This window comes from Arvicanthis niloticus, chromosome 23 (genome assembly GCF_011762505.2).
Source record: "Arvicanthis niloticus isolate mArvNil1 chromosome 23, mArvNil1.pat.X, whole genome shotgun sequence".
Lineage (NCBI taxonomy): Eukaryota > Metazoa > Chordata > Mammalia > Rodentia > Muridae > Arvicanthis > Arvicanthis niloticus.
In genome coordinates, this window is record NC_133430.1 from 45295542 (window position 1) to 45318808 (window position 23267).

Below are 23267 nucleotides of genomic sequence, written 5' to 3' on the forward strand. Positions count from 1 at the left end.
CTGATTCCTGCTTTTCTGGTGTGATGGGGTGTTCAGGGCTTGCTCTGATGGGGGAGCTGGGTTCTGATGATGCCATGTAACTTTGGTTTCTGTTGCTTACATTCTTGCTCTTGCCTTTTGCCATCTGGTTAACTCTAGTGCTGCCTGTACTTGCTGTCTCTGACTGAAGCCTGTCTTTCTAGTTATCTAGCTTGTGTCTGATCTCCTAGGGGTCCAGATGTCTCTGTGATCTTTTCCAGCTGCACTGATTACAGTGGTACCTCTAGGATGCCTCAGGATATGGTGCCTCCAAGGTAGTAGTCCAGCTAGGTGTTTGCTGTTCTGGGTGCAGTGTCTCCTCTAGAATATCTCAGGATATGTTGTCTGAAGCTCTGAGTTCATTTGTTCCTCTGTGGATCTGGATTGAGTGGACCTTCCAGTATGTCTCAGGTGGAATCCAGGGTCCACACAACAGCAGACCTGGCAGAGGTCTGATCTAGGCCTCAGATCTGAGAACTAGTTTCTAAGACACTGTCCAAGTTAGAGCACCTGGGATCCCTGCTTCCTCTGGGTTCTTGGAGGTTGGGGACAGAGCTGCCACACAAGATCTGCTTAGTGCTCTGGCCCAGATCGGAAGGAACCAGTGTTCCCGGCCAGGAGTAACTTCCTGGGTCTTATTGGTTCCCAGTTACTCCCTGTTTAGGGCGGGCCCTGCTGTCTGCTTACCTAGGACACTGCCTGAGTTTGAGTGCCTGGGATCCCTGCTTCCTCTGGGTTCTTGGATGTTGGGGGCAGAGCTGCCACCCAAGATCTGCTCAGTGCTCTGGCCCAGACTGGAAGGAACCAGTGTTCCATGCCGGGAGTGACTTACTACAGTTACTTCTTATGTGACCTAAGCCTCCTGCTGGCTGGGACAGTTTCTTGGACTTACTTTGAGTAGCCTTACTAATCATTTGAGCAGACTAGACAAGTACTCTGTAAAAAGCGGGGCCTCATCTGCTGTTTTCTTTGTGACGAGGCCCTGGTTATTGGTTCAAGGACAATCACAGACTCCGTGGGTGACTCTTACATCAGAGCATTCCAAGAATGTATGTGTTGATCTTGACCCCTGGCTGGGTCAGTGTTTGCAGTGTTCACCCATTGTAACATTAGCTTTTCACTCTTTCTGTACCCTCACTATTTATAATCCTCACAGGAAAAATAGGAACGTAAACGCCACTTCTTTAAGGCAGAGAATCTGCACCAACTAGAGGAGTTTTGAAGCAAAATTTGTTCCTTGCCCCATGATTTGTTTATTTAACAAATGGTACAGTTAAATGCTGTGGAGTCTTAATTACTAATTTCATGTTTTAGGTTATAATCCAATGATGATTTCATTTGTTTTCTCTCACGTTACAGGCTCAGCGCTGGGAGTGCCTCAGCTCTGGAAGCTCCTGCGGTGGGCCCCTTTGTGTCTTTGACACTTCAATGTTGCCTTTGCTTCTGTTTTATTTTAGTACTCTCCTACTGTTTGACTTCAGAGGATATTCTGATTAATCTTGTGCATGTCTACCCTTGTTCTAGAACTATCCACATGTCTGAAACCAACACCTGGGCAGCAGACTGCAATTTTGATGTACAGGTGGAAGTTTGCTCTCCTTCTTATGGCTCCATTCTTCCTTTTCCTGCTGCCCAGGTACCAAGTTTGCCCCTCATCCTTTGGATGGACCACACCCCTTTCCTCTCTTACTTTTCCACTGTAAGCAATGTTTCTAAGTCAAAACAACATTAGAAAGAGCCTCCAGAAAAAGAAGGCCTTAAGAGATTCTCTCTCTTGGAAACAGAAAAATCTTGCTTCTGTCTATCCTCTGACAGGGGACTCTGGACTGAGGCTTTTGGTTGTAGCACCAAGCACTGGCCCTCGGGGGACATGGCCATTTCATAGTAACAGAAAATGTAGCTCAAAATAAACAGTAGTTCAATAAAACAATAGCTTGTAAAGCTCAACTCAAAACCACAAGGAAGATGTAGTCAGTTCAGTGGGCTAACAAAGCTATCCCAAAGCAAGGTCCTTCCAACTCCCTGTTGTGCTATCTCAGTGTTCAGGCCTTACCATATGACTGTATACCCTCCTGATGACATGACATGGCATGGGGCTAAGCACAAATCTAGGCACAGACAAGCCTAGGGACTAAGAATTTCTAGGAACCTCAAGCACACCTCCTCTTAGAGTTCTCAGTCCCAACTGAATCATATGCTCACCCCTAAATCAGTCATCAATAAATTAAATGGTTTCAACTAGAAAGACTATATCCTCTCCCTGAGAGGTGTATATCAAGTAAAATGTGATTCTCTTTAAAGGGAAGAAAGGGAAAGTGGCAGCCGGGCTAGTACTGGGCTAGCATGAAGAGGGTCTAGTAAAGCTGGGAATATATTCAGACATTCCTTTACAGTTCTGGTTGAGTTTCCTGGCTAAGGAAATCACTCAGCCAGGAAAGTTCTTGTTATACATTCATGAGGACCTGAGCCGGATCCCCAGAATCTATGTGAGAAAGCATGGCATGGTTGTCCACGCTCACAAGAGCAGTGCTAGAGAGATGGAGACACACAATTTGGGCCCAATCATCAAGTCCCAGGCCAGCAAGAGGGCCCGAACCTTAAGAATGACAGTCAAAGTTGACCTTTGGCGTTTACATGCACACGCACGTTTGCAATGTACACACACAAACATCTAAGGTTGAGCTTTCTCACGTGTGTCTATATGAGAACATTTGCACACATATCCATTCTTAAACTATTTGTTTTGTGGAGACAGAGTCTCATGTAGTGTGGGTTGGTTTCAAACTCACTGTGTAGCTGAGGATAAATTTAAATTCCTGATCTTCCCTCTGCCTCCCAAGTACAAGCACGACAGCTGGAACGCACCATGCCCCGCTCATTTTCAGAACCTTTACATATTTTTCCTAGGGTGGGGCCTCTGAAGAGCCTGAGGAAGGCTTACATAAAGGGAGTTTATTTTGGGATCAACTCATGGAGCAGAGTGGGCGGAGCAGGGAAACAAAACAGGTTGAGGGCCAGAGAAAGTACTGTTGGTAACCAATGCTCTGTCAGTCCCTAAGAGACATGTTGAGGAGTCTGTTGAAATCACCTTGGCATTTACCACTCCGAGACGAAAAGGAAGAAGCATTAATTTATCAGCCTCAGTACAACAAAGAAAGGTGGCCCCATGTGTATTAATTTACCCACCTCCACCACCTCCAGGCTGGATAATTGTGAGTTCTGCTCAGGTTCTCACACTTCAACCTCAGTGAGGCCTGGGGCAGGAAGCATGGCACCTCTATGGGCTAAGGCCAAGGGCTGATAAATTATACCTCTGAGCAGCTGACCCAAGCTTGTCTGGAGCTAGCTGTCACTCCAGTGACTATCTAAGGAGTGAGGCTGAGACGATGTGAGGAATGGGCATGAAATAAGTGCCTCGTCCCCAGCTCCACCCAATTATAAGCATTCACCATCTGGAAAAATACTTAATCCAAGTCTCCAACAGACTGCAAGCTCTTCCAGGACAGGCGGGTTGCATGTCTGGGCATTGTCGCTCATGATTTGAATGTGAAATGTATCTAACAGGCTTATGAGTTCAATGCCTGGTCCCTAGAGGCTAGTGCTGTCTTGGGAGGTAGTAGAAACTGTAGGGGACATAGCCTAGGGGAGGAATAAGGTCACTGGGGGCATGCCTTTGAAGGTTATACCTAGTCTCCAATCTCTTCCTTGCTTCCCATCCACAAACCTTTACCCCTGACATGTTCTTTTGTTCAATTGTAGGAGGTCAGGAAGCCATGAACTGAAGCCCTTTGAAACCATGAGCAAGGTAAATCTTTCTCCCTTAAGCAATTTCTGTCAGGTGCTTGGTCATGGTGGCAATAAAACAGACAGATAATCCTGTTCGTGTTCCTAGCCCAGGACCTGGTATATGTACACACTAAAGATGTCTCAGATGAATAGATAGATTTTAGAAAAATGAAGAAAAAAGAGAATCTACTTACCGGACACATCATTTCAAAGAAAAAGTGTTCAGTAATACCCATCCACAAACCCACCCAATCACCCCAGGCAGTATTTAAAATCACGTGAGATTCCCAGGGTTACTAAAACCTTTGAGGGCGTGGTCTAGAAATGGCCAAGGCCTTGCCGTGTGTACCTAGCTATTCATGCTCAGTTTGAAGTTTATCTACTGGGAATCATCCCTTCCTGCCTCGCTCCAGCAGGATTCTGTGTGGCTGTGTAGAACCCACAAGACCCACATTCACGCACTTTCCCCAGGGACTGACTCTTAACGTCTCCCTGGTCTCCCAAGAGGTGAATCCCTGAAAGTTTCCTGAATGCTGATCCTGTTCTACTGTGGGGGTCATGGAATATGTACTTATTCCAGGCTCCCAATTGACCCGAAAACTAATAGTCCCTGAGAGAACCCTGCCAGCTCAGGATTGAAAGCAGAGTCAGAGATATGCAATGTTCCCAAAGCGGTCGTTTCGTTGAGTATAACTTTATTGGGAATAAATGCTTCTTTCCCATGCCTCTTTTCTTATGGTTGTTTTATTACTCTCTGTCTTTTACATTTAAATAAAATATCTCCTGGGCAGTGACTTTGTCAGTCCATTCTTCAACCATCCCTGATACTTGTGAATGCTGAACCATTAAGAGTGACTAACCATCTGCTTTCTTCATAAATAATTTAAACTATAAAGGAAGATGTCCTATGTTTCTTTTTGCTGTTGATTAGCAAGGATCCCATAATCTCTTGCTTTCATATTGATGTAACCTAGGTGATTAAAGTCACCCTCCCATTCTGCACAGTTAAGGATGCTTTTAGGAAAGAATATATTTTAATAACCATTGTGAAGGCACTATTAATACTATCGTCCTAAAATGACATTTCCCATCATTTAAGATTTGTCTGCTGATGACATTGGTTATTGTAAGAACACAGTAGAGTCTTTGAATCCCAGAGAGTTCTAAGGGATGATTAATTGTAAAATTTTCACAATTTACTTCAGGAGATCTTTATAGAAACAAGTTATTAATAACATAGGTCCACTTGCCAATGGCCGTCTTTCCTTTGAACTGCCCTAATGATAATCACCTAGCAGAACTGATGTCTGCAGACCTGTGACTTCCTGCAAGAGTCACTGAAGATCTAGGTCTGAGAGACTGGTAGTCTTTCCCTCTTGTTCATGGCAAAGCATCCTCACATCTGGTATTCAATTCCCTGAGATCTCTCAGGCAATATGAACCTCTTCCTGGTCTATCCCAGAGGCATATTGTTCTCTGATGAATTTTGTTTGGTTTGTATGCTATTACATTTTAAAGTAAGTTAGTTTCCATTACTTCAGAATCAGGAATTTCATCTACATTATCTAACAGTTGGCTTCTTTGAGATCTTGTACTCCAGGGGCCTACATTGAGACTTGAATGGAATTCAATAGTGGCTGCTCCTTGGGAAGCAGTTGGGCAATCCAGGCTTGCAGAAGGATCCCAGCAAGTTTATAGCTGCATCATGCCCAGTGAACTCCACACGTGGAATTCCTGCTTGTTGCCTAGAACCAACAAGGTCTGTGCACACTGGCAGAGATCCAGGGGCACTTGGCATCCTTCTCGATGCTTCTCTGGACCCTGAAAACACTCTAACCAGGATCTCAGAATTACAAAGAAAAAAAATACTTGTCAGATTACAGTGTGGAAACAAGATACCAACATCAGATCTGTAGCTCATCTGAAGACCTTGCAGGGGGGAGTCCACCAGCCAACACCATCGAAAACCCACCTGTCAGCTTTGACAGTGATTTATCACTAAACTTACACCATTTATGGGAAACTCAATTTGAAAACTTAAAATTTACTCATTGATTCCACAAACTAACTATGCATCGTAAGATGCTAAACCATAATCTAGGCATTGCTTGTTTAAGCAATAGTTTAAATTCAATAGCATGGGGGATTACCAGATAAAAGGGGGCTTATAAAACAATGAAAACATTCCATTTATTGCATATATGAACTAATGCAGGTATTTTCTGAGAATAAAACAGTTAAAGGTAAATAGCAATACACAGCTGGGTGGGATTGCACACACTTTAATCCCAGGTGGACCTCTGTGAGGTCAACTGGTTCAAGGACAGCTAGGGCCTATCTATAAATAAGAACAAAAGTCAAAGCAAGGTCTACATATACACAAATGCTTAAAATATCATAGCAGGCATCCCATTACATATTAATGGGCTTTACAATATATGAATTTGTTTATACATACATAGTACACTTTTTATAATATATGTTCATTTGTATAAAGATTTCAGAATCTATTCATCAAAATGCCAAGTGTTGGCTCTCTGTGTCTGATATAATAGTGTTTGATCTTTTGTTTTCTTCTAATCCTTTGTATTTTAGGTCAATCTTTCTTTTACAAGAAACTTAAGAGTCGATGTTATCTTTCAAGAAAATTATTTATAAAAGTTGCATGTGCTTAAAAAAAAGTTCCAAAGTGCTGAAGCTAAAGGAGGTAGTGACCCAAAAATCAAGCCTTCTGAATTCTGACAATTTCCTATGACTTAGTTACCCATCGAGACCAGGCAAGTTTGTTTCTTGGGAGTAAGTTTGCAGGGCCTGGCCTAAGATGCAGGGGTCTGGAGGACAATCAGAAACAGGCAGAAATGACTCTGGTGATAGAATAAAGTCTATATGGCTGAAGGATCTTGTTTTCAGATAATCGTGACAAAGGAAGTTATTCAACACCACTCTTGGCCCCATGGGTGAGGAGATGGTTCAGGTGGGAAGGTGCTTGATTTACAAGCCTGAGGACCCAAGTTGGAACCTCAGCATCTACTAAAGAAGCAGGGTGCAATGACATGTACCTGTAGTCCCAGCTCTGGAAGGATGGAAACAGAAGGATCAGTGAGTGTGCTGACTAATTTCATGTCAGCTTGATACAAGTTAGAGTCATTTTTGGAAGAGGGAACTTCGGTTGAGAAAACGTCCCCATAGATTGGCCTGTGATGAGTTTTCTTGATTGATAACTGATGGGGAGGACCCCTATCACTGTAGTGCCATCTCTGGGCTGGTGGTCCTGGGTTCTATAAGAAAGTGGGCAGAGCAAGCCATGAGGAGCCAGCCAGTAAGCAGCACCCCTCTATGGCCTCTATATTTGCTCCTGCCTCCAGGTACCTGTTCTGCCTGAGTTCCTCAATGGTAGACTGATGTGGAATTGTAAGCTGAAACAAACCAGTTCTTTACACATTGCTTTTGGTTATGATCCTTTATCACAGTTATAGCAATCCCACCCAAGACAGAGGTACTGTCTCAGAAAAATAAGGCGGAGGGTGACTAAGGAAGACATGTGGCCTGATGTTGACCTCTGGCCTTTACATGTATGGTACACACACATTCCTAAAGAACATTTGGCCACAAGGAGGTCTTGCACAGGAAAGCGAGCTGTGTCACCGTGGAAAGCACTGGGACTAGAAGAAGGAATTAAAACCAGTTAGTTTGTGAATCTCTAATATGTCGGATACTTAAAGTGTGTGATATCTTATACATCACAGTGAGCAAATGGAGAAACTGAGCACTGACTCTCTCTGAGTATTCACGATATATTCCAGTCATCCTGAACATCACCAAGGTCATGTGAACAAGAAAGAGTTGAATGCAGATCTACGTTTTCTGATTTCAATATAGCACTGAAGCACCATTTTAAGAATCTGCAGGAGTTTGGGTGGTGGTGAAGAGAGAGTATCTTTGTTTTGTTCTGGTCTCATGTAGCTGAGGCTAGCCTTAAATTTACTATGTGGTAGAAGATGACCTTGAGATGGACTCTGCTCATTAGTCTAGGGGAAGAGTCTCTTGAGGGAGTTGGGACATACAAGCACAAATGACATTTTCACCAAAATAACAGGGAAGCCATGGCTGCTCCATGTCCATGCATCAGTTGGCTTCGGTTTAAACAATGTGCTCATGCAACCCAAGGAGAGCAAATAACTGATGCCCTTTGCATCCCCCAAAGCAACTGGGATTGGAGGTGAGATGGGAGGATACAGATTGTTCCCCTGGGTCAGTTTCTTTGTGCTGTCTTGTGGCTTTCAGCATTAGCAGAGATGATTTTGGCACCATGGTAATGTTGGTCAAGGCTGGTGAACATGTGCCTGGTGCAGGAGGGCCAGTATTTTAGGCGCAGTCCTCACCTCTAGGAGAGTGTTCTAGCTGGGGAGATGGGATACAGCCAACAAAAGAGCACATGACAATCCAGGAATAAAGGCAGAGGACTTCAGAGAAGACACAGTTTTGCTGCTGTTCTTTTCTGGAATACATGCCCATTCACACCAAAAACCTGGCTCTGTAGGCTGTCGGAGGCCTGGAAATAGACAATCAGTTTCTAAAATAAGACTTTTGGCCTGACTTGTAATCAAGTCTATCATGAAATTAAACAAGCCTACGTAATGTTATAACCCAATACTGCTCTTTAATTTTGTTTCCAGGTGAGCATCTGTGCCTCTTAGCTTTTTTTTTTTTTTTTTTTCCTGTCAACTTGGCATAAACTACAGTTATCTTGGAACATGGGGCCTCAGATGAGAAAACGCCTCCATCTGATTGGCCTGTAGGCAAGTCTGTAGGAGCTTTTCTTGATTAATGACAAATCAAGAGTGGTGCCACCCCTGGGTCCTAGGGTAATAAAGAGTTAGCCCAGCAAGCCACAGGGAGTAAGCCGATATGCAGTGTTCCTTCATGGCATTTGGTTCTGCTTCAGTTCCTGACTCCGGGTTCCTGCCCTAACTTCTCTTCATGATGGACAGGAAGCTATGAGATGGAACAATCCCTTTCTTCCATCTCCAAGTTGCACGTTGTCCTGGTGTTTATCACAGCAATAGGAAACTGATGAAGACAGCAACCCTCACCTCTTACCTCCCTATCCATTCATCCCATTGTGTTAGGCACTGGGTTAATTGCTGAGAATCCAAACAGCAGCGAAGAAGGGCCCTGTCTTCAGAGCACATTCTATGGAGAGCAGCATTCCCTTCTGGCTCCGTTTGACCATCACACTAGACCATTTAATGTCTCTGATACAGAATGATGAGTTTGCTAACAGGATTCTCCATCCTAAGGATGCACAGCTTCATTAGTCCTCAAATCTTAGTGTGAGTACAAGACCCTGGGGTTCTCACTTATATGCAGATATGACTCTGTGGGGTCTAAGACACTACAGTCCTAGTTTGCTCCAGGTGATGCTGAGGCTGTTGGTCCTCAAACCTTCCTCAAAAGGGCAAGTCCTTCACAGTCTGGACTTTTGATCTCCAGTCTCTTCTTTCAATTCAAGGGTTAACCAGTTCCAATTATTTTTTTCTTCTACTTTGAGGACATAGCTTCCCAGAGGTGCTTCAGCCTGGAGCTCATCCATCTCCAGACTTCTCCACATTTCCTCTCCCAAAGCTGAGAGGGTTAAGTCTAGACTTTTATCTCAGACATTCTTCAGTTATCTCTCAAGAAAGGCACAATGTGGCTTCAGAAATCCAGGCACTTGGGAACACTTCAGAGTGAGGAGAAGGGTCCAGAGCACATTTTTCTAAACCTGCCAGGTAGTGTCAGGAATCCATCATGATCAGGCTCACCATGCTCTACAGCTGCACTGAATTCTGATGGCTGAAAGCTCCAGAGTCCCTAACAGCTGCTGAGTGATTGAGAATAAATTACCAGCCTTTTGTTTAAAAGGTTCCAGGAAGAAAACAGAGACAAGTGCTAGCTATGTTTGTATGACTTGTGGTGTTTAACAATCAGGGCCATTCTCAATTGTTTTTCAGCAATTGTTTTTAATTGTTCTGTATTTTAATTGTTCTGTATTTTATTTCCAAGTGGTGCCTGTCCTTTGATGACACAGTTTTAATCATGGTTCCTCAGATAATAGGAATTCATTTGTAAGACCCATGAATCCTTCAGAAGAATCACTGTTCCCACTGTTTGATGCTGCCACACACTGTAGCTTTTATTGAGATATAATTCTCATATCTCTTCCCTAAGATATTATCACATACCAACATGGATGTTATATGACATTGCTTAGGTGGTCTGGATTAGAATGCAGATCTATTTATTTACAAAAGACCTAAGACTGGATTTTTGTTTCTTTCTTTCTCTCAGGGCTACTCAAGAGTCCCAATGTCTATCTAATCTCAAAATCCTTGGAACTATGTCACTCCCCAAAATGCTTACAGATGCACCCCTCTAGATCAAAGCAACTCCTTTTCTAATGTTTGGTGTTCTTTTGGCATGGCCACAAGATTGCTCAGGGTATCATATTTCACAGTGAAGATAAAAGTAACTATCATAAAGGTAAGAGATTATCCAAGGTTTTTTTTTTTTTGAAAATTATATTTATATGGAATATTATAAAGTTCACACGGGGATAGAAAAATCCCTTCCTTAAATGGGGCCATGCAAACAAATGCTATAGAGTCCTCTATATACAGTGCCAGATGGAAGATGTGTTTGGCTAGGGCACACCAGGCTGGGCTCTGAATCACCGGCTGCCTCTCTAAGCCTATTAAAGAATGTGTGTATGATACAAACCAGAAAGGGCTGCATTTTAAACTCTGAGTCATGGAGCAAAGTTTGTGGCTTCTAAGGGAGGATCAGGAATAAGGATGACATCCGGCTTGGGCCCAGAGAACGTGTAACCAAAGAGAAGCCTCCACTTCCTGGAAGAGTGGGTGGGACACACAGTCCTCCGATGTGATCCTAGGGAGAGTTATATAACCTGTCCATGGCTGTGACTCTGGAGAGCTGTGTGTCCTCCCATCCCCCACAGACTTTTGGTGTAAATATTTTAAGTTCTCCCTAACACTGGAGTTAGAACTGACTTTCCTGGAATGAAATTCTAAAATAAATTGACAGCCCAATACTCTGTGGACTTTCTAAATGCCCACAGGTTTGTTACTCTTACATAATGCAGTAGTTCTCTTTTGATTTGTTTCAAACAAAGTCTCTTTTCACAATATTACTGTTTCCAAAATTTCTGCATTCCCTGCACCATGGGGCTCTAGTTCTTGGTTAAAGAGAGAGGGACAAAGAGCACACCAAGAATAGTTTGCTATTTCTTTCGGTGTGAAGTCTTCCCAATAGGAAAGGTTGGAATGTTTTTGTCATTATGAATTGTTTTTTTTTTTTTAACCTCTCTGTTACCCCAGTTTTTTAAACCAGTTCCCTTTACAGATATTCTCTCTCTCTCTCTCTCTCTCTCTCTCTCTCTATATATATATATATATATATATATATATATATATTCCTGTTTTGTTGTCAGGGAGATTGTCAAATAGGAGAAAACAAAAATACAAGGCATAGATGATTTACCAATTTGACAATAAGTAAGAGTTAATTGCATTTGTTGTAGTGGCAATGACACTCTTGCTGTCAGAGCAGTATTGATTGATTTCTGTATATTGATTGAGTGCTTTCTGTATACGCAACATAGTAGACCATTTGTATTCACTAAATCACACTGTTAGACTCACCAAGAGGCTCAAAAATATCTGGGCAATAAATCTATCTGTATTGATTATGTTCAGAGTTTTTCCTCCTCATTATTCCCTAAACAGTACTAAACATCAGCTATTTACAATGTATTAGTTATGACAATTGGACCAGAGATGATCAGAAGTATACAGGAGGATGTGCAGAGATTATATGCAAACAGTACATTGCATCATTTTGTATTAGGAATTTGAACACCCATGAATTTTAGTATCCTGGGACTCACTCACATGGAGACAAAAGAGGACTGTACTGGGCAACAGGGTTCACATAAGCTAGCTTCTTATCCTTAAATCTACTTTGTAGGCAGTATGTGGTGGTGAAATTGGCTCTGGGGCAGGAAACAGACTGTTATATACAGGCCTGACTAATTCTATGGTATAAGAAAACTACACCTTGGATTTAGAGCAACCACACCAGCTCTCCAGATTTCCTCACATTTAACAATCAGCTCTTGGAAGCAGGTGGAATGGACTCCAGTCCTCATTCGGGAAACATACACCAGAGAACAGCCATGCAGTTTGCCCAAATCCAGCAGTATAAATCTGGGCTCCTTTCCAATCTTGGGCCAGGCTTGCACTACATCATTGGAAGAAAACACATGGCACTGCAAAGGGAGCTTACACATGTGTTGCATTAAAACAGATGTCATGTCAAAAGAACAGTTAAATTGCATCCATGTTATATGTTAAGATCCATTATTAGCTATGACACACATACCAACCTCACTGGTCAACAGTCAGTCACCAGTTCCTCTTGCCACAGAATGTTCTGAAGGTAATCTTGCCCAGAGCACGTCTGGGCAATGAAAACTGAAGAAATGGCTTAAAATCTGGAGCCCGAGTTAACAGATCTATGAGCACGGTTTCACTCCAAACCTCACAGCAATTCATAGCTGAATGTGGTAATGTTCCTTAATCTTACATAGCCTTTGCAAAGGGTTTAAGAAATTTATGTGTGTTTAGAGCTGATGAAAAACATCATTATAATCATGGATTTAACATTACTACACTGTATGTAGATAAATGCCAAGTGTCAAAAATTAAGTAAATTATAACTGATGAGAATTTCCCCTCATCCTGTCTTGCAGGCTTCACTACAAAGCCTTTTTTTTTTTTTTTTTTTTTGGCTCACAAGTGGGGTATTTTGCATATATTGTTTATTATTACATTCCAAGCACCAAAGCCACCACAAAGCAAAACTGATGGCAATTGTAAACATTAGATAATGATGCCTTTACTGAGCGGGGTTATCAGAGTTCACCAGATAATAGGCATGCAATGCAAGCACAGTGAAAATTCAAAGCACCACATGATATATGAAATTATTTCTGAATGAAAACATCTCAAGAGTAAGGTTTTTAAAGAGTCCCATTTACACACAGTATTTGTAGTAAATGTGTAACAAAAGGAAGCTGCTTTCTGCAAAACCTATGCAGCTGATGAGCCAGTATCCATTGTGGTCTGGGAGCTGTGTTGCTCTGTTGGAAGCAGCATTTTAGTTTTGAGGCCACTCAGTGGCCCCTATTATCTCCAGGTAATACCAGAGGTATTGAAGAGAAAAAAATTCAGCACAGAAAAATAAGATAGAATTTTATATACTAACATTTACGCAAATCCTCAAGTTATTATTGTTTTTTCTTTTTTAACAATGTTGTTGTTTGAGACAGGATCTATCTATGAAGCTCTGGCTGTCCTGGAACTCATGTTGTAGACCTGGCTGGTCTTAAACTCACAGAGATCCACCTGCCTCTGCCTCCCAAGTGTCGGGACAAACAGTATGCACCACCACACCTGGCCCTGTATCCACAAGTTTTTTAAAACACCAGTGTCAGTAAGGCATTATTAAATTTCTGTAGGATGACAGTGAGATATGTTTTCAAAGCATTCCTATTTATTAGAGTCAAATAACAAAATATTTATTGATCAATCAATATAGTATCTGCAATTTCCTTGGAACTTTCCTTTTCCACAGAGTTTGGCCCTCTTTCTTCCCACACTTCCCATCTCCAGCAAGTCTGTGGGATGTGGCCATGGATCGTGTCTTTTTGTCTCTCTGTTAGTGCCTGGTACGATATCTAGCATGTGGTAGTGGCTCAGTAAACTGCAGGTGAGTGAAATTGACATGGACAGCAGATAATATACAACTGCTTCTATCAATTAATCTACAGCAGTGAGAATGGTGGTCAGACAGTTTCTCCCATCTCTGGAGATTGGTTTGGGTTTAACTCTTCTAAGTAATTCATGAATGCTATTTATGGTCCAAATTAAAGTTCAATACTCAGCTAATAAAAACAGAGTTTTGCTTAGAAGAAAGGAAGAAAGGAAGAGAGGAAGGAAGGAAGAAAGGAAGGAAGGAAAGAAGAAAGAAAGAAAGAAAGAAAGAAAGAAAGAAAGAAAGAAGAACAAGTAAGATCTATGAGGTTCCTCTGATACTCAGATGTAAAGCAACCTGACCATGGTGGAACAGCTCTAATCCAAAGACTCAAACCCAACCTACTCCAAAACCTCAGACTATTTTGAGTGTTGATGTGATGCCTGATATAGGGAAGTTCACATTTAGCCTCACATGACAACCTACAGTCACAATACAGGCATGTTAAAATGATCTTCAGATTTGCATTTCAGGTCTGAATAAAACATCAGTGAATTTTACATTTACACATGGATGCCATCCCTAAACCATCTTATTAATTATATGCAAATATTCTCAAATCCAAACCACTGTGCTTAAGGGTTATTCAATCTGTCTGGGAAACATAGAATTCTCAGCAGACAGAATCCTGGACAATAGTGTCTGCCTTAGTGTAACAATCATAATCAAAAAATTCAGAATCTAAGTTCAAGCACTCTCCCATAGCCAACAAAAAGCAGAGAAATTAGACTATATTAAAATCAAAAACTTTTGCTCAGTTAAAGACACAAGATAGAGATGGGCTGGGGTGTAGGAGAGTATGTGTCTAGCAGGTATGGGTCCCTGATTTCAACTCTACCACTGAAAATAACAGACTCTGTGGGGAGGAAGCATGGGGGAAAGGAAGAAGAAAGGAAGGAGAAAGAAAGGAAATATACTGAGAAGAACTTAGAGCAGAAGAAAATATTTGCAAGTCATGTTCTTGCCAAGAGACTAATATTCAGAAAACACGGAGCTTCTACAACTCAAAAATCAAAGACAGAGCTGGAGAGATGGCTCAGTGGTTAAGGGCAATGACTGCTCTTCCAGAGGTCCTGAGTTCAATTCCCAGCAACCACATGGTGGCTTACAACCATCTGTAATGGGATCTGATACTTTCTTCTGATGTGTCTGAAGACAGCGACAGTGTACTCATATAAAAATAAATAAATAAATAAATAAATAAATAAATAAATAAATATCAAAGACAAACAACCCAGAAAAAAAGCATATGGAATCTGGTGGCCCAGGCTTATTACTCTAGCCTCTCAGGAAGTGAAGGCAGAAAAATCTCAAGTTCAAGACCTGCCTTGCCTACTGCCTTACTTATGGGTTTCCATTATTGTGAGCACCATGACTAAGACAAGTCTTATAAAGAAAACATTTAGTTGGAGCTGGCTTAGTTTCGGAGGTTCAGTTCATTATCATGGCAGGAAGCATGGCAGCATGCAGGCAGACATGATGCCTGAGGAGCATCTTGATCTACATCTTGGTCTGAAGGCAGCCAGGAAAGGGGGAGGGGGTCTCATTTCACATTGAGTGGAGCCTAAGCATGGGCTCAAGAGCCACCCCCACAGTGACATACTTCCTACAATAAGGTCACATATTCTAATAGTGCCATTTCCCATGGGCCAATCATATTCAAACCACCATACCTATAGAAGTACATTCAAGGCTGACTTGGGCAACTTAGATGCTGCCTATCTCAAAATAAAATCTGTAAATGAAATTGTGGGTATAGCTCAGTGTACAGCATTTGCTTTCCAACCCCAAACATGCACACACACAGAGCATACACCCGAGTAGACCCTTTTTCCAAAAAAGATCTACAAACAAACTGGAAGTAAGGAGAGATTCTTGATCTCAGTGGTCATTAGAGAATGCAAATCCAAGCCACATGGAAACAGTGCTCCCTCTGAAAACAACAAGCCAGGAGGAGAGAAGACAGTGAACCACAAGCAGGGATGGAAATTGGTGCAACTACATCAAAGTTTGGCAGTTTGCTACCAAAGTTAAGCACAGAATCATCACCTGACCCAGTAGTTAAATTTTTAGATATATATTCAAAACAATGGCAAGCAAGTGTTCAGGTGGAAACTTGTATGCAGATGATCCTGGAAAGAAACACACCTCTGTCATCTTATGACTAACTGAAAGAGACATGACCTATCGTGTACAGCAGGCATTGATGAAGGATTCTTAGGAAGAAATCTAGAGAACACGCTAACAGAATGGAGCCAGACCCTTTCGGGTTCTCATACACGTTCTCATACATGGATCAGTGGATGAAGCGCTTGGCACATATGTGTGGGGGAGCTGCATTCAGACCCCCAGCACTCATATAAAAGGCTGGGTATGTGTGCTGGGTAGTTTTCTGTCAACTTGACACAAGCTAGAGTCATCTGAGATGGGAGAACCTAAGTTAAGAAAATGCTTCCATAAGATCAGGTTGTAGGCAAGTCTGTAGGGCATTTTCTTAATTAGTAATGGTTGGGGGAGATCCCAGCCCATTGTGGGTAGTGCCATCCCTGGGCTGGCAGTCATTGATTCTATAAGAAAGCAGGCTGAGCAAGCCCTGGGGAGCAAGCCAGTAATCAGCACTCCTCTTTGCATCAGCTCCTGCCTCCAGTTTCCTGTCCCGTCTGAGGCCCTGTCCTGGCCGACCTCAGGACTTGCTTTTTGGTCGTGGCATCACATTGCAGCCCTAGAATCTGTAACTAAGACAGCAGGTGTGTCGGTCTGCTATAGTGTCAGTGTGTGTGAGATGAGGGTGGCATCTCCTGGCAGAGCTGGTGAGTCAGACGAGCTCTATTGGTAATAGCTACTACATTCAGGGGGAGACACCTGGCCTGCCCTGAAGTAAAGTGAAGAGAACTGAGAAAGACCTAACATTCACTTCTGTCCTACACACACACACACACACACACACACACACACACACACCACCACCATCACCAGCCACAACGACCACACATATATCACCACCTGTGAACGCACACACAAAAAACCAATCCCAAATGAGCGCATTGATAGGTAGTTGAAGTAGGTGTTGCTCGTGAGGACTGGAGGGAGGCAGGTGACTAAAGAAGACTAAAGGATCAGTGGATACAGTGTTGTCTTTCATAGTTATCAACGGTTTTGGAATGTTGAATTTGTACTTCAGAGTTGTTAATATTATGGATTTTATGCTGTATTTATTTTTCCAAAAGAAATGAAAATTTCTGAGATCAACTTTCAAAGAGTCTATTTGAAGCACCTGGTATGGGTCCTAGAAGCATGCTGAGTGCCTGGTGATCGGTTCAAGTGTCTTGGATGCATATTTTGAGAGGCATTCACATTGTACTTAAGTTCCTTCCACAGTAACCCTCACTCCCAACAGCATATATTTCAGCAAGGAGAATGTGTAAGAGGCATCACACGGTACCCTCCGGAGCTCTGGCTTCTTAGCTTGCAAGGCTGCTAAAGACTTTAAATGACATTTCTGCAGGGCCTAGTTACATAAGCGTGCTTTCAGTCTCCCCACTCAAAACTCTTCCCACGCAACACCTGACGTCACAGTTCTGTTCCCTGGTCAAGGTTAATCTCTCCCTGCACCCTTTTCTTCTCATTTGTATTCAGCATTGTTTTTTCTTTCTATTGTTTTTTTAATTCGCAGCCAAAAACCAGGCATGCATTTCTGCATCTTAATAATGGGTCTCCCTTGCCTCTAAGATCGCTGAGAGAACAATTTCCTTCTGCCTTCTCCTTCCATCCTCTCCTTGTGTTTAATCATCAGGCCCCCCCCTTGAGATTTTCATCCATTTCACTGATGGGAAAATGATACCTCTACTCTGAAGTGAGCTGCATGATCTTTTGGTTCTCTTCTGGCTCGTCAGACTATGCTCATTGAATTCGTGTGGAACCAAAATAGCACCTAGGTGATTGGGAACACTCCCACGGCCGAGGAAGCACATCCAGGTCTAGTGGTCTTGACTCACTGAAGATCCAAGTTTGTAACAAACTTAGCAAGGAAGTCATCCTGACTCAGAGTTCTGCTCCATTTAGAGGCAAATTTGATAGGAAGCAACTGGAAATATGCCCAGGAAGCCTCAGAAACCTGTGGTCCAAGACACTGTACACAGCACTACTGACCTTAGAATGGTTTGCTGAAGAAGTTTTTTTTTTTTTGTTTTTTTTTGTTTTTTTAACTTTTAAGTAGAGAGGTATTTTTATATGAATATAAAAAAAAAAATATAAAAAAAAAAAAAAAAAAACCCACCGCATCCAACCCAACCCAACCCAATCCAACCCAACCCAAAACAACAACAACAACAACAACAACAACAACACCCCGACCCCCAATCTCTTCCACCAAAACTAAAACAGAGTGAAGAGTCTCAGCAGTTAACTTTTACCCGACACACATTGCTGACAAGGTAGGAGGGCGAGGACTGCATTTACAAACTTCCTCTTTCATTTTTGTTCCAGTATAAACTCTTGTCATCTCCTCTGACAAGGCAATTCAGAACCATACATACAATAAGCTATATGTTTTCATTTTGAAATCAATTTTCTTGAATTTTTATTGATGGTAAAATAATTACTTGATTTATTTACTCACAGCTTTTATTCCCGACTGGTGACCTCCCTGTTCCTAAGCCACTGAGATTTAAGTGCTGTGGAGAGTTGCACCCTTTGGTTTAGAAGAAGGGCGACGCTAATTTACATCATCTTACTTAATGCTCTGTCCTTTCAGCAAAGCCCCACTCTCAACCAGGCCTTGTGCAAGCTAGGTGATGGAGACCCCAAGAGAGAACAGAGATCCCTACACGGCAGGGTTTCAGTCTCAGTACATTGCTCTCTGTGTCTCACCACACCCAGCAGCAGAGCCCAATTCAATAGGGAAGGCTAAGCCAAGCTCGATATGATAATATCCCCAAATGTAAATGGATCCCTTTTGTTGGCCAGACCGCTGACTGTGGAGTCCCAGATTGGGTGGGTGGTCTATCCTACATCGGGAAAAGCTGCAGCCCATCTCAGCCTGAGGCCCTTGGTTCTTCTTCCTTCTGTCTACCACCCCTCAACCTTCCTCCTGATGCTCTAGGCTTTATCCTGCTTTCTGAACACAGGAGTTGAAGCTAAATCTTTAAGAAAATTCCAACTAAGAACAAAACAAAATATCTCCTATGGCTACTGAAATTCATGAAGAACCCCAGTGAGAGGGCAGTAATTGGAAGGCTCTAGACATTCGTTGAGGAGAGCCAGCACACCAAGTGTTTTCTGCCTCAGGGTTCCAAGGGAATAGTTTTCTTTCTACTCACTGCAACAGCTAGTCAGGAATTTCCCTATTTGTTAGGGTGAAAGAATTTGGCAAGAAAAACCCCCGAATCTTTTCCCTTCACCCCACTAAGTCAGCTGTATCTCAGGACAGGTAAAAGCAAAGGAGTCAGTTTATTCATTTACGAATGATTCAGGGAACTGAAATTTTCCTTTTGACTTTCCTACCCCCAGGCACCGAGTTTTGCTAGAGAAACAACAGAAGAGTTAACTGGCCCAGATCTCCATGCCTTTGCTCTCCCAAGATGGTCACATTCCATTGTGGAGTGTAATGCTGCCGAAGGAGCCCAGATTGGTTCCGTAGGTGGTATGTGCCACGCCCATACACACCCCTAGAGTTCTTAACGAAGGTTGTTTTCCCCAAGTGTTAACTGTTCTTTCTTTATCCAACAGACGATTTATTGAGTGTTCTTCATGCTGAGTATTATGCAGGTGATGAGAATTACAGTGAGGAAATTATAGTGGGCAAAGACTCGTAGACACAACCTTAGTCAGTGGGTGGTGCAAATGAGGGACTAAGGGGAGGCAAACCAATGAGGAGACACAGAACTGCAGCTGTCCCAAACCCAGGACACATAGGCTGGCATAGTGGCAGCTCATGTGCTAGAGCCAAAGGATGAGCTGGAAGATCATAAAGGAGAGGAGAAATCAGACAGAGGGAGCAGCGTCTGCAATATCCAGAGCCAAGAGCAGCTTAGCTCTTTAGAGGAGGAAAGAATATGAGGGAAGACAAGTCAGAGACATGGGAGTGCAGGGACTTGGTGTGAGGAGGGAGATGATAGGAGGGAGAAAGGGCAAAGGAGGGAGAAAGAAGGAGGGAGAAGGAGAGAAGGAGTAAGTAATAGGGAAGGGAAAGGAGAGAAGGAGAAAGAGGGAAAAGAACAGGAGAAAGAGAAGGGGGGAAGAGGGGAGGGCAGGAAGAACAAGCGAGGGAATGATCAATGTATAAACATCAATTTCATATTGCCCTGTACTAGCAGGACAGTGTACAAACACAGTAACAATGAACATTCAAAAATTAAGAAAACAATTTCATTTAAAACAGCATCAAAAAAAAAAAAACCCCAAAACAAACAAACAAACAAACAAACAAAAAACCAAAATACTCATCTGGAGTAAATTTAACCAAAGAAATTCAAGTCTAGGATGTTGGGAATGACAGGACACCATTGAGAGAATTTTCAAATATCTAAATGAAGCAGCTGGAAGCTTTAAGATGTGTTACTCTGAGGCCATGTATTCAGTCACCCCTACCAACATACCAAATCAATTCTTTGCAGAAATGGACAAGTTGACCCCCAGATACACATGGTAAACCACAGGACTTAGCCAAAAAAGTGTGGGAAATAAAAAAGGAAGAAGACACACTTCCCAACTTTAGAATTTAGCAAGAAGCTGCAGGAATCAAGGCACCGTGCTACAGGCAGATGCACAGATCAATCAGACAGCTGATAGGTCAGGAGTAGACGGGGCCTTTCTAACTCATAAAGGAGTTTCTGGTGATGGTGCTGAGATGGTTAAAGGATACATTCCTGGTAACTGTTGCCAGCACATCTGGGTATCCACACGCAAGAGGCTGAAGCTGCACCTCTCCCTCACACCATAATCGAGAATCATCTCAAACTATAAAGAGCCGTCTAAGTGCAATAGCCAAGACTTTCAGAAGAGAAATGCTTGACCTTGGGTCAGGCAATGGCTTCTTGTATGACAAGAAGACAAAAACAGAAAGTCGGAACCTCATCAGGATTCTGTGCTTCAAAGCACACAGTCAAAAGGTGAAAAACAAAACACATTAAAAAAAAAAAAACAACCCCAAAACATTCCATAGAACAGGAGAGGATATTACCAGCACAGATTAAATACAACAATTAAAGAAAACAATTAGGAAGCATGCAAAGCTCACAAGCAGAAACAGATAGACTCTTTGCTCTTTGCAAGAGTTAACACACAGTGGATCCTCAACACAAAACATAAAGGTTATAAAGGATGAAAGGACAGCATGGTTTCTGGTCAAGCACCTGCTAGAAATCACCGGAGACCCAGCAGGTTGGAGACCCCACAGGTTTCCCTGCAAGGGACAGCATGCATTTTGCCATGTTCCCAGACTTCAGGCTCCTGACACAAGGCTGAAGACCTCCAGCGCCTTTCAGGCACATAGGATAACGCCCCCACCAGCCCCTCCACAGGTAGAGGGCATGACTACAGGCCACAGAGCCTCAGGACAGATCTCCATATTAACAGGGTACCTAAAGGCAAGAGGGGCATAGCCAATTAACCACTCCTTCCCAGACCCTCCTCCTTGCAAAAGATACTTAACCTCAGGCCCACCCTGAAAATACCCGGGGATAGTTTCTTCCATTTTCTGCCATGACAATAAATAAGTAAGACCATAGCCTATTTCTCTTCTTTGGGACCCGCCGTAGGGAACCGTGGAGAAGGTTTTCAACTACCGAGCTATTGCAGACAACATCTGTACATTCCCAGCCACCCAAGCAAGCCAGCCGAGCCAGCTATGACCCAGCCAAGAGAGTGTCAAGACCAGAACTCTCATCCCCGCAGGATGCTGCCAGAGCTCATCCCTTAATCGGCTGAGGGCCGACTGATCTAGCCTGTATGCCCCACTGTCTTAGACCTTCCATGGCCTCTCAGCAGTGCCTGAGAGCCCAGGGGCCTGAGACCCACCTAGTTCCTGGCCACCTTTTGGCCTGGGGAACCCCAACCCAGGAGCTCTGGCTCCATGTGGGACCTCAGACTGTGCTCCCCCACACCTGGAGCAGAGTCCCATGGCTTCACACAGCCCGGCATCATTGCGGAGAGAACACAGTCAAATTCTCACACCTCTGTCCCCACAAGAGGCCCTAGCCTCATGGTGAGACAGACACAGGACCACACATCAACCCAACAGGACCCACATACATACTACAACCCCATACGTAAGTATAAAACTCCTGAATGGTAACCCCACAAAACCCAAAACAAAACAAAAACAAAGATATCCTCTAGCAGTTGAGTAGATAAACTGTGGTACACTCACACAAAGGAAATTATTATTCAGCACTAATAATAAATGAACTATTGACACACAAAAAGACATGGAGGGAATTCAATTGCATATTTCTAAGTGAAAGAATTCAATCTAGGCTAAGGGTCACGTTGAAGTGACGATGCTTTGGGATAGTCTTTAGGAGTCTGGATGGCTGAAGACATCAAGACTAAAATCAAGAACTACAAAACCACCCACTTTGACAGCCGCTGCCCAAACCAGAACCAGACTAACAACTGCTGGCAGAACTACCTGGGCTTCCACCGCTTCGAGAAGGCAATGACTGCAAAGGGGGGGGGGGGGGGGGGGGGCTGATGTCTCCGTATGTGAATACACGGAGACTGGTGTGTACAAGTCCCTCTGCCCCGTGTCATGGGTCTGGGATGACCACATAGCAGAAGGCACATTTCCTGGGAAGATCTGACCTGGCTTCACCCACCTCTTCTCTGTTCTTTGACCTTTTCCCCAGATAGAAAGAGGGGACCTTGGTATCTGATGGTCCCTATCCTGGGACCCTGAATCATGGTGCAACTACTAATAAAAACTCACTGGAAACGTTATAAATAAAATAATTTAATCTGAACATGTTAGGTACCATATGTGGGAAATTCAAACTATAGAGACAGGAAAGATCAGAGAAAAGGGAAGAGAGGAATGGGCAGGTAGAAACACAGCTTTTAGGGCAGTGAATGCGTGGTGCTGTGAGACCTGATACCTGTCATTACACGCTTGGGGACTTTTGATAATAATCTCTCAGTGTAGGCTCACTGGTTCTAACAAATGTCTCACTGTCCTGGGGCAGTTGGTAGTAGGGAACTGTGCATCTGTGGACACATGGGAAGTAAATACCTCCTCTCAATTTTGCGGTGAACTTAAAGTTATTCTCAAAACGAGTCTAATTTAAGACAAAACTCCCCCAGCACATAAACCATTATTTATATCGTAGCAGCATGGGCAGTGTTCTCCCCAGAATTTCTAGGTCAGTTTATGAATGATCAAATTATAAAGTAAAATACTTTTTTTAAATACTTAAAAAATATGGACCGAAGGGGCTCAGAAGGTGACTCAGTGGGTAAATGTGCCTACCGTGCAGACACGAGGACCTGAGTTTAAATCCCCAGAGAGCCCTTGTAAATCTGGGTACTTCCTGTGCACTGTGATTCCAGCGCTCCACAGGGCGAGAACTTTGTGATGCTTCTGAGCAGCTCATCTA

General features: G+C 43.0%; 1 pseudogene; it reads left to right on the forward strand.

Annotated features, from left to right (window-relative positions):
* The first annotated feature begins 22190 nt into the window (after nt 1-22190).
* Nucleotides 22191-22479, forward strand: LOC143436661 (cytochrome c oxidase subunit 6B1 pseudogene; annotated as a pseudogene).
* The last annotated feature ends 788 nt before the right edge of the window (nt 22480-23267 follow it).